The following is a 17460-nucleotide window of genomic DNA, read 5'->3' as shown; positions in this document are numbered from 1 at the left end:
GCCACCCTAGCAGTTTGAAAATATGCAAATATGAGTAAATCAATAGGTACCACCCCAGCAGGAGGGTAACACCACTTCATGCAGTCATGCCAGCCACATGACCTAGGAGGCGCCTATGGGCAACGGCGGCTCTTTGGCTTAGAAATAGAAATGAGCACCAACCCCTAGAGTTGGACACGACTAGACTTAATGTTAAGGGGGAACCTTTACCTTTATATAGGAGATGCGCTGTACTGTCACCATCATCATGGGAGATCATTCATGGCCAGGTATGATTACCTTCAAAGGGTATAGAGTCTTGGCAGTGGATCCGTAAATGACTCTGGAGACTTATTCTGGGTCCATGTGGCCTTTCACATTGAGGACATAGATTTACAGATGGAAAGTGGTCACAACAAGGGTTACTTTGATGTGCCTTCCCCTTGGCTGTTTTTACACCTGAGGGGATGTAACTCTCTTGGGTCCTGTTCTGGGGAGAGGTTGGTAGACAAAAATGGAATGCAGTAAATGACAATTCTGGAATGCTATGCAATTTCCAATGTGCCTGAAGCTCAAAGACCTAGAAAAGTTTGAGTTGGAAATCCTGTCAGTGTGATGGAGGTGACAGATAGTGCTATTTATATATTGCAAGGAGAGTGGGGCGGAAGGCTGGGTGATCTAAGACTATGAAGCCTTTATATAACCCAGCTGCTTCTAATGGAGCTTCCCAAAGTACTTGCCTTGAGTGGGCGTATAGATTGGCATATAGCCAGCAGGCAACCTCTTTAAAAACATGCTGGAAGTACCCGCACATTGAGTTTGCAGAAAAGCACAATATGCTTGCTGATTGGTAGAGTATGAAATTTTAATGACAATGGGTTGCTCGCAAGCCTCTGGTGCCAAATAATTGCAAAGCTGCCGTAGCAGCAAACATGAAATTGTGTGATTTCTGTAGTTGCTGTCAGGATATGTGAGGATGCAAAAAAATGTATTTCTGATGCAAATGAAAAGCTGCTTGGGGAGGGCACAAAACCACTCGTGAGCTGAAACATTTTTGTAAAAAGGTTTCTTTTATTTATATTGGGGTATTATATCCAGTAGGATATAAAAACTACAGTTAAATCCCATTTTCACTGAAAACCAAGGCAGCACTGAATGTTAAAAAAAAAAAAGGACTGTGATAACTGTATCAGAACAGATATGCCTTGCTTGGTGCATCTGCAGACCGTTCGGTACATTTGGGGAGCTGGGTCAGAAGACAATATATTAATTACACATTCATAACTACATTCATAACTATTTCTTTTAGGTAAGATCTCTGTCTACATTTTTTAATGTCAGGAGTGACTTGAGAAACAGTTGGCCATCTGTAAGCTTTCTGGGCAGTGTTTAAATAGCATTAACAACATGTCACACAACAACAAAAATATTTAAACATGCTTTTATTCGTGTTAGGAGCGACTTGAGAAACTGCAAGCCGCTTCTGGTGTGAGAGAATTGGCCGTCTGCAAAGATGTTGCCCAGGGGACGCCCGGATGTTTTACCATCTTTGTGGGAGGCTACTCTTATGTCTTCACATGAGAAGCTGGAGCTGACAGATGGTAGCTCACCCTGCTCTCTGGATTCAAACTATTGACCTTTCGGTCAGCAGTTCTGCCAGCCAAAAGGGTTTAACCCATTGCTCCACTCGGGGCTACATTCTAATGCACTAAAATATAAGTAATGCATCTATTTACTGTGTAAATAAATATCTCCTAGAATATGGTTTTGTCAGGTGGCAGGGATTTTTTTTTGGGCCCTCATCATGGCATCATCAAGATGTTAACTTAATTAAAATGCTGACTTTGCTTTTCAAAGTGACCACCATGGAATGCTAAGGTAACATATTTTGCACCAGAGAAAAGGACGAAAAACAATTGATATAAGACTGTCCAAAGCTGTTCCTGATTACACCATGTAACACAATTTTTGTTCCTGGGTTATAAATGTCATTTCCTAATTGGTTCTATCATAAAAGCATTAAAAAGTTGCATTACACTGCAAAAACTTTTCTTTTTTGCGGGACATCCTACAGCACATTTTGCTATAGTTTTTCAGTGAGTATCTCATAGAGTCTCAACCCATTCAACGTAGTTTGTGGCAGCCACAAAAATGAAGTTTGTGGAGTATAACAACTACTTTCAAAGTGACACATAATTAAACAGGAGTAACACTTCCAAACCAGTTTTCCCCCCAATTTTATTACATAGTGTTATTTGCATAGTTAATATGCTCTTGCATCCTTGTATGTGTTATCTTTTCCATTTCAGCCTTGGACCTTTTATTCTTTGGCTAGAACTTGGAAGTTCCAATAAGGACATTTGCAGCAGTTGTCCATGCGACTAAGAGATATGAGTGATTATGCCAAGGACATTGGTCTGATATGAAATTCCATCTGACATGCTTAGATGGCTAATTTTTCTGATGTGTTTATTGACGTTTGTCTGGAAGTATAAAGGTTATAGCCCTTAACTTTTGAAGTCATATTTGTATTTCACACTAAATACAACAGAGAATTCTGGGTATTTGACATGCCACCAGAAGATGGTGTTTGGTGATGGGTGAATCACTTAGCTGGACTTTCCCTGATAGTGTCCACAGACTCCCAAAAGGTTCTCCTGAATAGGGTGCATAATAGTGTGGACCCGAATGGGAGGAATAGTTCCCAAAATTGAGTGAAAAAAACTTCTAAAGCAGCATTTCTCAACCTGGGGGTTGGGACCTCTGGGGGGGGGGGGTCGCGAAAGAACATCAGAAAACACAGTATTATCTGTTGTTCATGGGGGTTCTGTGTGGGAAGTTTGGCCCAATTCTATCTTTGGTGTGGTTCAGAATGCTCTTTTATTGTAGGTAAACTATAAACCCCAGCAACTACAACTCCCAAATGTCAAGGTCTATTTTCCCCAAACTCCATCAGTGTTCATATTTGGGCATATTGAGTATTCGTGCCAAATTTGGTCCAGATCCATCGTTTGAGTCCCTAGTGCTCTCTGGATGTAGGTGAACTACAACTCCAAAACTCAAGGTCAATGCCCACCAAACCCTTCCAGCATTTTCTGTTGATTGTGGGAGTTCTGTGTGCCAAGTTTGGTTCAATTCCATCCTTGGTGGAGTCCTGAATGCTCTTTGTTGTTGAACTATAAATCCCAGCAACTACAACTCAGAAATGACAAAATACATCCCCTCCCAACCCCACCAGTATTCAGATTTGGGCTAATTGGATATTTTTGCCAAATTTGGTCCAGTGAATGAAAATACATCCTACATATCAGATATTAACATTCATAACGGTAGCAAAATTACAGTTATGAAGTAGCAACAAAAATAATGTTATGGTTGGGGGTCACCACAACATGAGGAAATTTATTAAGGGGTCGCACCATTAGGAAGGTTAAGAAACACTGTCCTAATGAATTACTGACCGTGGGAGGGACCAAGGATCCTGAAGGAAGAAGAAACAGAGTGCAACCACTTTTCCTTGTGATGGTGAACGTTTGGGTCTGAGAGCTAACAAATAGATCAAGGAGAGGTGGTGGATCAAATCACATTAGAGCACTATGTGTCCAATTAAAGCCTGTCAGAAAAAGCCTGACACCGATATTCAGCTACATTAATGGAAGCAATAACTGATGTGATAAGCTTGCAACTTTCAAAAAATAACAAGTATCGCACCACATCAGCAGAGTGATGCCCTAGTAATGCGAAGCGACATTCTATTAATCTCCCTTGTATGGCATAACAAGGAAGGTGGGGAAAAGTACAGAAAAGAGTTATATGAAAAATGTCCAATTTTTCTGAAGCTGATTGCCTTGGCCCCAGCTGCTCATGGTTCAACAAGTGTTTCAAAAGCCATCAAAGCAGCCTCTTTCCTCTTCTAGCAGCCACTTGAAACATTGTCGAAAAGTTTGTAACCAAGCAGATAGGTTGGTGAATGAATCATGGTATGCGGGTGCCATGCTTTTTGGAGCTTGCTCCTAGCAAGAATATTAAGGTTAAGGTTGCGCTGCCAGAATAAGGTAGTTTGTCTTCTCTACCAAAAAGAGCTGGTGCCTCACCAAACTACATCTCCTGGGATTCCACGGCATTGAACCTTTTGGAGAAGGCATAACCTTTTGGGGGAAAGGATGGCCTTTGGGATCATAACCTTTTGGAAAACCAGAATCTCCAAAGCTTTTTGGAAGATTAATTGGCATTCACTACCATTTGGAGATGAAGACCCCGGTGGCACGGTGGGTTAAAGCACTGAGCTGCTGAACTAGCTGACCAAATGGTTGCAGGTTCGAATACGGAGAGCGGCAGAGCTCCCACTGTTAGCCCCAGCTTCTGCCAACCTAGAAATTAGAAAAACATGCAAATGTGAGTAGATCAATAGGTACCACTCTGGTAGGAAGGTAACAGTGTTCCATGCAGTCATGCTGGCCACATGACCTTGGAGGTGTCTATGGACAACGCTGGCTCTTCGGCTTAGAAATGGAGATGAGCACCAACCCACAGAGTCAGACACGACTGGACTTAATGTCAGGGGAAAACTGTTACCTTTACCATTTGGAATGAACATAACCCTTTTTTAAGACTGAAAACTCATTTGAATCAATCTTCTCTTTAATGGTAAATATCTACTAGTATATTTACAAGGCAAATTAGGTTTCTCAGTTATTAGATTGATATGGTTATCTCTTTGAACTGTTAGGAACAAAGATTATGCCAATGCATAAAATATAGAGCAGATCTTCAGAAGTGTTATTTCAGTTGCCCAAAAAATCTGCTCTCCTATATATTTGGTTTTAAATTGTGCTCTCAAGAAACCAAAAATAGTCTTCGTTAGAAGTAACATAGTTCGTTTACTTGCAGACTTAATGTATTCAGCATACAGGTACATTGCTTATCAGTTGAAAGTTTAAACAGTTAAGTTCTTTAAGGCATTCTGTTTCAGTCTCTTCTCTGTTTGTCTCACTCTAAAACATAACTTTCTTCTGTCTAATACATAACTGACTTCTGGTGCAAACTCAATATACTATCTAATGCAGTGTTTCTCAACCTTCCTAATGCCATGACCCTTAATACAGTCCCTCATGTTGTGGTGACCCCCAACCGTAAAATTATTTTCGTTGCTACTTCATAATTTTGCTACAAAATGCAATAATGCAAATATCTGATATACTGTATAGGATGTATTTTTCATTCATGCACAAATACCCGATATGCCCATATTTGAATACTGGTGGGGTTGGAGGGGGGATTGATTTTGTAATTTGGGAGTTGTAGTTGCTGGGATTTATAGTTTACCTACAATCAAAGAGCATTCTTAACTCCACCAACGATAGAATTGAACCAAACCTGGCACACAGGACTCCCATGACCAACAGAAAATACTGGAAGGGTTTGGTGGACCTTGAGTTTTTGAGTTGTAGTTCCCCTGTAGTTTGAGTACTGTGGACTCAAACAATGATGGATCTGGACCAAACTTGGCACGGATGTCCAGATGTGAACACTGGTGGAGTTTGGTGAAAATAGACCTTGACATTTGGGAGTTGTAGTTGCTGGGATTTATAGTTTACCTACAATCAAAGAGCCCCTTTGATAGAATCAATAGAATTGGGCCAAACTTCCAACGTAGAACCACCATGCCCTGAAGGGACTTGTCAGCCTCCCTCCAGCTTCACACACTCTTCCTTGCCTGCGCATGTGCATCATGCTTACATGCACCGAGCATGCCTGCTCTCCCCTCCTGCTTGGATTCTCAGAAACAGCCCTCCCTTTGGCTGATCACAGCAGAGAGGGGCTTTTGGTGGGAGGACTCGCCTTCTATTTCCAAAAAGGAAGAGAAGGACAGGCAGAGAGATCATCATCCTTCTCTGCCAAAGGGGTTCCTAAGACCATCAGAAATATGAGTTTTCTGATGGCCTTTGGCGACCCCTTTGAAACCCCCTTGCAACCCCCAGGTTGATAAACACAGCTATATAGGAAGATGCAAGCAATGTCAACGTGTCCCAAATTTTTCCAACATTTTCTCAGTGACTGGGAAAAGTTTTTCCCCTGAAAGTTTGAAAAAGACTTTAAATATACAAATAACATTCCAAGCTTATGGGACAAATAAGTGCAAGCCTTTTTGTAGCTGCCAAGTGGCATTTTCCTCGCTTCCTATTCTAATTACTCTCTGGTTTCGTCTCTCTTCCCAAAGATAACTTCACCTCCTCGCTTTGTCATTCGTGTCAAAGGCTTTTCCATTTAATTGGCTCTGAAGAAGAGGCAGCGAAGGGGACTACTGAATACTTTGATGACACCATAAAACACCAGCCTTCGAAGAAAGAGGAGTGATATTCAGATGAACCGACAGGCTGGCTGGCGAACACACAGATGATATGTATTTCCTCATAAGTCTCGCCTAATTCCAAATGACTTCAGATGCTGTGGAAATTGAATCAGAATGATATGGGGACAGCTGTCAGGGATACTTTAAAAATGAAAAAGAAAAAAAGGATGCTTTGACTTTCCTGCAAAACAGGCACGCTTCAGCTAACAAAGCCGCTGACAAAGGAGCTCCTTTGCACAAAATCATCTTTATGGGATCCTCTTCCTTTCTTGTCCTCTGTCTAGCTGGAATACTTTTTTGCAGCATTGCAATCAAATCCATGAATGATCAAATCCATAAAAGTCAAAACCGCAAATGTGGAGGGATGACACCATTCTGACATGCTTCGTTCCAACAGAAACCTACTTTGAACTTCAGCAAACTTTGAGCTACAACAGTAGAGCTGTCGACATTTCTTAAGAAACTGCATATCCCAGGATTCCATAGGATGTAGCATGGCAGTTAAAGTAGTATCCAGTTGTTATAGTAATAATAGAAATAATAATAAAACTTTATTTATATACCGCTCTATCTCCCCGGGGGGACTCAGAGCGGTTTCCAAGCAACAACATCAAAACATACAGAGTCACAACATGAACAAAATATAACAGTAACAGCAACATAAGCATGGAATTACCCAACAACACATAAATATTTTAAAAACTCTTTAAAAGGACTTTTTTCTGCTGGAGCTAGGTGTGAATGTTTCAACTGACCACCTTGATTAGCATTTAATGGCTTGGAAGTGCCTGGGGGAAAAGTCCTTTGTCCCACCCTGGTCATTCCACAGATATATAAACCCATTTTCCTACTTCCAACAGACCTCACTACCTCTGAGGATGCTTGCCATAAATGCAGGCGAAACATCAGGAGAAAATGCCTCTAGAACATGGCCATATAGCCCGGAAAAACCTACAACAACCCAGTTAGGGGACTCCTAAGCTTGTGAAATTGGTATGCTGGTGATCCCGTGTCCCTACATTAGTGCCCCTTCAATAGGGGATGCCGGGGCTGTGGTAGCACAGCGGTTTAAGTGTCTAGCTGCAGGAAATGCTGCTGACCAGAAGGCCAACAATTCAAGTCGCGAGTCAGGGTGAGCACTCGACTGTCAGTCCTGGCTCTCTGCCTACCTAGCAGTTTGAAAGCATGCAATGCAAGTAGATAAATGGGTACCGCCTTCTGGTGGAAAGGTAAAAGGGCACCAGCAAAGATCAGAAAAGGCTTCGGCATGGAAAAATGGAACAACAGAACCTCGTCATGGCCAGAAGTTGAACATTACCTCCAGATGCTGGAAATGGATTGTATATTGTTTGTGTTAAAAGGCATTGAATGTTTGCCTTATATGTACTGTAATCAGCTCAAAGTCCCTCCAGGAAGATAAAACAGAATATAAATAAAGTGTAATAGTAATATGCAGTGTGGAAAGACTCATTGATGTATTTATTAGTGACATCTCTACCACAATACAGGGTTAGTCAAAATGAATAGGCCAATAAGAAAATTAATTGTAGCCGAATTGGCCTATTCATTTTGACTAACCCTGTATTCCAACTAACAATTTGGACAACTGAACCATGAAACAGTTTTAAAAGTTGCAAACATCAGCACGATAAAATTGCTAAAATGTATAGACTCCTTATCTGATGATTAGCACACCCAGAAACAAAGGCACCTTTCCTAATAATTATCTTTAGCCAAGATATGAGCAAATTGCTCTTGCAACATAAACAGAGGCTCCCTAATATTCCCACTCAAAAAGATGACCGGTGGGCATAGCTCTGTCTGCCTCTTGCTGCTATTCATGATGGAAAGTAAGGGACTCCATGAGAGCCAGCATGGTGCAGTTTGAGTGTAGGACCAGGACTACGGAGAACAGGGTTTGAACCCACACTCAGCCATGGAAACCCACTGGGTTACCAGAGCAAGCCATACTCTCTCAATCTCAAAGGAAGGCCGAGAAATTATGGCTTTTAAACAAACGTTGCCAAGAAAAACCTGTGATGGGTCAGTCAGAAACAACCTGACATGATAACAAGATGTAAACAGATTCAAGGCCTATCCAGTTCAGCATACATCTCAAATCGTCCTGAGGAGCCTAGAAGCAAGACATAAGGAGAAAAAGTCCTCTCTTGCTGTTTTCCGAGCAAGAGAGGACTTTTTATTCCAAAACAGAAGGATCTCATGTTCCATGCAGAATAGCAACACATTTGTCAGAAGCTGCACTGGAGGAACTTTAAATCTGCAAAGAATAATTAGATCTGCAAATCTGTAGGGCCGGATGTACTCGTGTGGAGTCTGAAGCCACAGGGAGATTTAGGAAGGTCAGCAGGATGGCTCTCTCCCTTTGTTTTGCTCACCAGGGCATCTAACCCTTTTACATTGATCTAAAATGAGCATGAAATAAACCCAGGTACTGTTACTAAGTTTTCTCCAAAGCCATCTGAAGTTGCCAAGTGAGCACTTCATTGAAAAGGGTAATTAGAGTTCTTGCATGCCTCTGAGTCCAGGAGAAACTGTTTATGGGAAAGTGTACTGGAGCATTTTTCGTAGTGGTGGGTATGTCACTTGGCAGAAGTGATGATCTTAAAGCCTACTTTTCCTAAAGGTTATCTGCCAAGTTGGGCCAAGGTCAGGTCTGGATTTTGTGAGACAGACTGATGAAAGTGTCTAGTCTGCATCATCACGTTGCCACAACTGAAAAAAACTTGACCAGATGGAAAACTGGAATTTGCAACAGACTTTGCAACAGCTGGGCATCACGCTCTGAGCAAAGATGATTGACCTTTTTCGCAATGTGGCTAGCCAATCCTCAGCAGGTAGCTGAAGATTCTCCTCCTGAACAATCTGGGCTCCGTACCAATAGACGTCTTCCCATCCTGAATAGAACATTTGTACAATGTGATAGTAGAGGCCAAACTGTAGTTATTGTTGTGTCAGCCTCACTGCTGCACAATAGGCACAAGAAAGAGTTCTCAGGAGAACTGAATAGCAGTGGCTCTTGCCCAATGCCTTGCACTTCAGCCATGGTCCAGCCTGTTTCATTGTGTGGATGCATCTATTATTATTATTATTATTATTATTATTATTATTATTATTATTATTAAATTGTATTCTTTAATAATTGCTTTAATACTGCTATTGATTTTGAGTTTTAATTGCATATCTTTATTTTTCTTATATTTATGTATATGTATGGCATCAAATTGCTGCCTTTTGTGAGCCACTCTGAGTCCCTCTGTGGATGTGAGATGGGTGGGTTATAAATGCAGTAAAAATAATAATAACAATAATATCAATAATAATAAAGCAGCCGCAGTGGCACAGTGGGGTTAAACACTTGTGCCAGCTGAACTGCTGTTCTGAGGGTCAGTGGTTCGAATTAATGAGGCGGGATGAGCTCCCATCTGTCAGCTCCAGCTTGTCATGCAGAGACATGAGAGAAGCCTCCCACAGGATGGTATCACATCCAGGTGTCCCCTGGGCAACGTCTCTAAATGGCCAATTCTCTCACATGAGAAGCGACTTGCCGTTAAAGTGGTGTCAAGCTGCATTGATTCTACAGTGTAGATGGACTCTGCGTTGATTTTTTGCATACTATGGGGATTGATTCATCATTATGCAAGGAGCCTCAGAAACCAATGACCCTAATAAATGTGATTTAAAACAAAGCCAATGAGTCTTGCAATCTTGCCAATGTGAAATACTTCTAATATGCACCTTTAATGTGCTGGCTTAACCTTAATTTTAAAATCAATTAAAGGTGATTGCCCTAACCGTTTCATGCCCATTACTCATGTGTCCTTTTTTTGCTTTTGGTAATCATTAGCATGGCTCACTTCTTGAAATGTTCCCCTTCAGCCTCCTTCTCCTTCAATCACATTCTTCTTCAAGCACGCCCAACCCATCATATCTTTGTCCTACTCTTTCAGGCTTTTGATTTATTCATGTCTCTCTCCCCCCCCCCCCCCTCTCCAATTCTATTTTATTTTCCCTTGTCTCTTCCATGAGGAAATACATTTGTATTTGCTTCTCTCTTCTCCTCCAAATATAGGATATTGTATGTAGGAGTTCCCTCTTACTTTGTTCTGACACATGGCGTGAGCCAGGAGAGGACGTGTTATGGGCCCATAATCTCATCAGGAAAATATTGAATTAAAAGGGTGAGGTCACCACAGCCCTTATCTCTGTACTGGATGGAGACATCGCTGCAGTCATGATTTGTTCACCAAGAAGGCATTTCCAGGGCAGTTGGATATTTGACAGTCTTACAAAAGAGTCTGGTCAGCCATGCTTTTGCTGCATAAGATAGTCAGAATCTAGGGTGGCGGCATTACACTTTGTAACAAAATTTGGGGGGGGGGGGGAAATCTGTTCCTGGTTTGGTTTGGAAGTGTTATTTCTGTTTAATTGTGTGGTGCTTACTTTGAAAGTAGTTGTTATACTCCAGAAACTTTGTTTTTGTGACTGCCACAAACTATGTTGAATTGGTTGCGACTCAATGAGATATTCATTGAAAAACAATACCAAAATGGGCTATGGAAAGACTCACAAAAACCGTTTTTGCAGTTTAATAAGCTTTTCCCGTGTTTTTATGATAGAACCAATTTTGTTGTTTATTTGTTTAGTCACTTCCGACTCTTCCTGACCTCATGGACCAGCCCACGCCAGAGCTCCCTGTTGGCCGTCGCCACCCCCAGCTCCTTCAGAGTCAAGCAGTCACTTCAAGGATACCATCCATCCATCCATCTTGCCCTTGGTCAGCCCCTCTTCCTTTTTCTTTCCAGTTAGGAAATGACATTTATAACTAGGGGACGAAGCATGTTATATAGTGTTATTTGGGACTATAAAGAATGACACCCCTGTTATCCATGGGGAATACATTCCAAAACTCTCTGTGGATACCTAAAACCACCCGTCTATGTGATACCTGAAGGAGCCTTCTCTGTGCTACACCCATTAGGTCAATATCTTCTGTTGGGCTGCAGAGAGAGCCTTCTCAGTAGTAGCACCCAAACTATGGAAACCCCTTTTCCTGGAAACCTGATTGTTGCTAATCCTTATTTTATATTGGTACCAAGGGCACATCTACATTGGCCACTTAGGTTTGCCTTGAGGAAGTTGGCCTCAAATTGGGCCCAGATTCCACAGTATCCAACAGCATATGTTTTGTAGCTGCCACAGCTTGAAGCTAGTTTCAAACTCAATTATGTTGTCAGTGCTCCAAGTGGAAAGGTGACTGTCCATCAAAGCCTTTGGGCCTCAATTCATCCCAAGCACAGATTTATAACTTGTCAAATCTCTGGAAGCAACAGCATGTTTAGCTCATGAGAACCAGTGTGATAATAGAAATTTGAATGTCGGACTATCCCTGCTCTGCCATGAAACCTACTGGGTGATCTTGTGCATGTCACACACTCTCAGCCTCAGAGAAAGGCAAATGGTTCTGGCCCAGTTTACCTGTCTGAACGTATCTCCTGTTACAAACCATCACGAAGTCTAAGATCATCTGGAGAGGCCCTGCTCTCGATCCCACCTCTATCGCAAACACGATTCGTGGGGACGAGGGACAGGGCCTTCTCAGCAGTCCATGGAATTCCCTCCCCAGGGACATCAGACTGGCCACTTCCCTCCTGTCTTTTAGAAGGAAACTCAAGACTTGGCTATGGGACCAAGCGCTCAACCATTGAATAGCAGCAATGTGGGAAGAAGATTTAAGCAACTTGCAATAATGAATTGACCCGGACCTGGATTTGGATTTTAATTGGCGTATTTTAATCAATTGTTTAATTGACTGTTTTTAATTCATTGTTTTTTAATTAACTGTTTTAATTAATTGTTTAATGCTTTTAATTGTATTGTTGAATGTTTATAATTGTGACAGCACCGGATGGTGCTTGCTGTGAGGCCGCTCTGAGTCCCTCCTCGGGGGTGAGAAGGGCAGGTTACAAATGCAGAAATAAATAAATAAAAACCTCTTCTGAACAAGTCTTGCCAAGATCTATGGTGACTCTATCACAGGGTTTGGAAAACTCTATGATAGAGTCGCCATAGATTAGAAACCACTTGAAGGCATACAATAACATTTAATACGTTTTAGCCTATTTAAAAGTTTTTGTTGTTGTTTGGCTTGCGTTAATGCCATTTAAACACTACTCAGTAATCTTTTTTATATAGGATGGGGTGTAAATATTTCCGTTAATAAATGGAATAAGATTTTAAACCAATGACAACAGATTACAGCACCAGAAGCTGCGTAAGATTTTGTTGAAATGGTCTAAACCTTATCAACCCATTAAAAATATCCTATTTCACTGTTTTTATAGGAGACCTACAACAGTAGGTTGACAAGTGTAAATCAGCCAATTGTTTTCAAATCCACGTTCTGGCATTTCCTTGTCAATCCCTAGGGAAATTCCTCTGGTTCATGGCGGCTTTCATAAACGCTATGGCCTCCTTTCCCTCCTGGTTTTATCATGGGAATGTGATGTTGATCTTCAAAGATTTTCGAAGAAAAGGTCCTTTTTTGTCTTTGCTAGGCTTGGACCTATTTTCCATCAAGCCACTGGAAATGATTCCCAACCATAATTGGTTGCAGCCCGTGAATTTGCTGGGGCTAATTAGCATGTGACAGACATTCCTTGGTTTTAAAACATTACTCTGACAGATTTGAGAGTCACACTGGGATATTTGAGAGAGTCAGCCGGTGAACAGGCAGCTTGAATGGACTTAAAGACATTGCAGTCGGAAAGAAATGCGCAGATTAAAAAGAAAAGCTGGCTAAGCAAAAAGGATTAAACAGATTTGTAAGGAAAATACTTCGTTGTTACTAACATGATAGCATTTGTGAACAAATTCATGTGCAATTTATTTATTTTACCCATTTATATATTGCCCTTCTGCAGCAAGGCTCTCTAGGTGGCAAAGCCTTCAAAAACCAGTGCAATTAGATCCTGAAAACAAAACCATAAAACTATATAAGTATGTTGGCAAAAGGAAAAGACTCCCCCCCCCCCTCCTTGGTAATCTCATACAGACCCCTATTGGGAAAGCAGACTATAGAATTAACACAGTTTACACCACGTTAACTGCCGAGGTTCAATGCTATGTAATCCTGGGATTTGTAGTTTGGTAAGGCACTAGCAGATAATGCTAAAGGCTTTGTAAAACTTTAGGTCATTCTATGATATGCTTTGGGACCAAGTATAGTCAAGATGGGAGTCCTTGGGGGCACAGTGGGTTAAACCGCTGAGCTGTTGAACTTGCTGACTGAAAGGTTGTCGGTTCAGATTTGGGGAGTGGGGTGAGCTCTCACTGTTAGCTCCAGCTTCTGCCAACCTAACAGTTCTAAAACATTCAAATCTGTGTAGATCAATAGGTACCGCTCCAGTGGGAAAGTAAAGGCGCTCCATGCAGTCATGCTGATCACATGACCTTGGGGGTGTCTATGGACGACACCAGCTCTTTGACTTAGAAATGGACTCCCCTAAAGTTGGACATGGCTGGACTTAATGTCAAGGGAAAACCTTTACCATTTTTTACCTATAGTCAAAATATGGACTTCATTATATCCAGCATTTCTGGTATTCCTGGAGAGTATTGAAACATAGCCTTAGAAGATATGGGGAGCATACTATAACTATATTAATACTAATTAGTATTGATTTACTGGTTTATATTGGCTCATACTGTTTTGTACCGTTTTTTGCTGTTTTCTTTTTTTTTTTTTACTGTTTTTACTGTTTAATACTATTTTCATTGGTTTATATTGTTTAATATACATTAATAATGGTCAATACTGGTTCATACTGTTTTACTGGTTTATAATGGTTAACACTGTTATTTGCTAGTTTATACTATAATACCCAGGTTTTAACAATTGAGTTCTAACAACCGGTTAACGCTGGTTAACATTATTGTGGGTATTCTTTTTAGTAGTAGTGTCATTGTTATTGCTATTACTGTTGCCATTTTTACTGTCTATTAATGTTAATGCTGGGGAAAGTGGAAGGCAAAAGGAAGAAGGGCCGACCAAGGGCAAGATGGATGGATGGCATCCTTGAAGTGACTGGACTGACCTTGAAGAAGCTGGGGGTGGTGACAGCCGACAGGGAGCTCTGGCGTGGGCTGGTCTATGAGGTCACGAAGAGTCGGAAACGACTGAACAAATGAACAACAACGTTATTGCTGTTCTGCTGCCACTACTACTATTTTTTAATTATTATTGGTGTTGGTAGTATTATTTTAAATTCATATGGAATCATTACGATGAAGGTATTCTATTATGAGTATGTGCATTAACAGATTAATTTATATTTCCTTCTCTAGAAATTTGAAGGACCTTCATGAGAAAATTGAAATAAGTATTTGATGCAGTCTAGTGCTTTAAATCTTCAGTTAAGTCTTGGGGGGGCCACTATCACAAAAGGTACTTCAATGGGGGTCTGTAGGGAAGGAAAGGTTGCACACCACTGGCTGGATCTACATTGCCATATAATCCAGATTATCTGCAGAACTGGATTTTCTATAGCAGTGTAGATGGGACCTCAGTTGTCTCCCATCCAGGTACTGCTTGGCTTCCAAGGTAAGATTGTATCCTATGGTGTCTTTCAGGATATTTAGCCTCTTGTTAACTGTCACAAAATATAACATCCTTTGCAAAATTATTTATGCAAAAGCCAACATGGTCTCGGTCTCATTTCAGTTTATATTCCTTCAGTAAGACATTTTACCAAAGAGGAAAAATGGATGCTGCAATATGATGGCTAGAAATGTGTCCAAAAATTCTACCTTAAGTGTTAACAGTACTGATAGGAATTTTAGCTAGCATCAAAAACACATATTTGTAACTCCTTTTCCATGTGACTCCATCAGTTCATAGGAGGCCTTTGTTCATTGTTGTCCTGGTGTGAATGTCCTACAGAACTCAAGTCTTCACTGGAAATCAATGAGGCAACCAAGTCATAATGAGAAGAATTCAAAGCAGATGCCTTGAGCTGTCTCTCAAAGAAAAATGAAATGTTTGATGCTAAGATCATGCCTGCCCTTTAACATCCAAAGCTTTGTAGAAGTAGACTTCCTCTCACTGACTTTCCCTTTTGAACTTCTGTTGTGGCTTATTTTATTCAAGTTATCTTTAGGATAAGAGACAAGCTGTGTGTTGACCTACATTTTGGGCAAAGAATTAGAGTGTGTCTCCATGATAGGTTTGCATTGGCTTTTCTCTGCAAGGGACCTGAGGTTTCTGCAGGTAAACACATTTTTCTCTTAGAGATAGAGACACGGTTGCCTCGGCTCTAATTCTATGGACACAGATTGGCTAGATAGACCATTGATGGCACAATGCCATCTTATCTCCTCAGGGCAGCAGGCTACCTTGGTGAATCCAAAACAGGCGAGGTAGCACAAATCCTTCATAGAATCATAGCGTTGGAAGAGACCTCATGGGCTATCCAGTCTAATCCTCTGCCAAGAAGCAGGAAAATCACATGCAAAGCACCCCTGACAGATGGTCATTCAGCCTCTGCTATGGCTGATTTCTCTGATGAACCAACCTGGACACAGCATTTTATTTGAGAACACAGAAATGCTGGACCACTCTCACAACCACCATGTCAGACTACACAGAGAAGCCATTGAAATACACAAGCATGTGGACAATTTCAACAGAAAGGAGGAAACCATGAAAATGAACAAAATCTGTCTACCAGTATTAAAAAACTCTAAAATTACAACAGCACAACAACAGAGAGGAAACAAACAAGGACAGCTAATCACCTCTCAACAAAAGTTTGCTCCAGGCACTGTCGGGCCATTATATGCTAATCAAAGTGGTCAGTTGAAACATTCACACCTAGTTCCAGCCTTTGTCCCACCCTGGTCATTCCACAGATATATAAACCCTTTTTCCTAGTTCCAACAGACCTACCTCTGAGGATGCTTGCCATAGATGCAGGCGAAACGTCAGGAGAGAATGCCTCTAGACCATGGCCATATAGCCCAAAAAAACCCTACAACAACCCTGGGTTTTCTGGGAGTTGTAAGCCAAAACACCTGGGGACCCACAGGTTGCAAACTACTGCCCTGTGCTTCTCTCCTGGAGTTCACTGGAGAGTGCTGTTATGCTGGGCCTTTCATGGCCAGTTGTGAAATTGGGAGTGAATCTCCAGATAGATTAAAGGGAGATCTCACGGGACTGAGATCTCAAGACAACGTGCAACATTGTGCTGGTTTTTATGGTCAATTTCCAGGGTGCGATGGGTGAATGTGCCATTTCCATCATGCCTCAAGCCCACAACACCCAGATGCCCTTGGACCTTCCACTCCCCCCCCCCCCCCCTTTTTTGTGTGTTTCAGGAGCAACTTGAGAAACTGCAAGTTGCTTCTGGTGTGAGAGATTTGTGCCATCTGCAAGGACATTGCCCAGGGGGTGCCCAATGTTTTCGATGTTTTATCATCCTTGTGGGAGGCTTCTCTCATGTCCCCACATGGGGAGCTGGAGCTCAACCTGCTCTCCTGGGATTTGAACCGGTGATCTGTTGGTTTAACCCATTGTGCTACCAGGGACTCTGATGCCTTCTTTTCACAGGAGCTCTGTGTAAGTCAAGCCGCAGGACCTGGCCTTCTCCTCAGGGCTTCCCTTCGAATTTCTGACAATGATGGAAGAAGAGAGCCTTGAAAAACTCTCAGGAGGCAGTGGATGTGTAGCTATCTCCCTCCTTTCCTCAAAGGCAAGACTGGTAGAAGTAGCAAAACAGTTTTGGTTTTGGAACCTTTTGGATTTCAAGTGTATGGGAAAGGTAGATCCAAGCTTACTATATGTAAAAAAAAATCTCAACACACCCTCCAGTCAGTTGAAGAGTATGTGCCTCAATGAATAAGTAATGGCCAAAAGGCTGCAGAGAGATGGCCAACCAAGCTTCCCTCAGGCAGAAGTACAAAAGCCTTGGTGCACCCACTGAAAAGGCTCTTTTCTAATGTCTTCACATTTTTTTTTCTGTGTCAGGAGTGACTTGAGAAACTGCAAGTCGCTTTTGGTGTGAGAAAAATGGCTGTCTGCAAGGATGTTGCTCAGGGGACACCCTGATGTTTGA

This window comes from Anolis sagrei, chromosome 2 (assembly GCF_037176765.1).
Source record: "Anolis sagrei isolate rAnoSag1 chromosome 2, rAnoSag1.mat, whole genome shotgun sequence".
Taxonomy (NCBI): Eukaryota; Metazoa; Chordata; class Lepidosauria; order Squamata; family Dactyloidae; genus Anolis; species Anolis sagrei.
Note: the sequence above shows the minus strand (reverse complement) of the source record.